Source organism: Sinocyclocheilus rhinocerous, unplaced genomic scaffold (genome assembly GCF_001515625.1).
Source record: "Sinocyclocheilus rhinocerous isolate Xijiao unplaced genomic scaffold, SAMN03320098_v1.1 scaffold1176, whole genome shotgun sequence".
Classification (NCBI taxonomy): Eukaryota; Metazoa; Chordata; class Actinopteri; order Cypriniformes; family Cyprinidae; genus Sinocyclocheilus; species Sinocyclocheilus rhinocerous.
Genome location: NW_015659925.1, coordinates 13,474 through 13,940, shown reverse-complemented (window position 1 = coordinate 13,940; position 467 = coordinate 13,474).

Here is a 467-nt window from a genome sequence, read left to right as displayed (position 1 = left end):
TCCTATTGTGAAGTCATGCAGTGTGAAACCTCCTGTCGCCGATCCATCGTGCAATGTGAACACAGCAGCAACTGAATGCTACCCCAGATAGTCACGCAGTGTGAAAACAACGGCGATCCGATGAATTTGAAAATCGTGCAGTGTGAACTCGGCATTAGCCCTTCCCCTTCCCCTTCCCCTTTCCCTTCCCCTTTCCGTTTCGCACGTTCACGTGAAGGGGTAGGGGTGTCTCAATTCTCTTTTGGTTGGAGGGGTAGGGGTAGGGGAAGGGCCAGACAGCCCTTCAAACGAAGATTTTTCGGGACCACACTTCAAACGAAGGGGTATGAATTATCTCAGCATAAACCGGCTTCAGGGGTAACATGGCAAGGGGAAGGGGTATAAATTTTCATTTTTGGGTGAACTATCCCTTTAAGCCTGCATGTTTAGTCTGTATGACAAATGTTATAAATGCAGATTGTTATTAA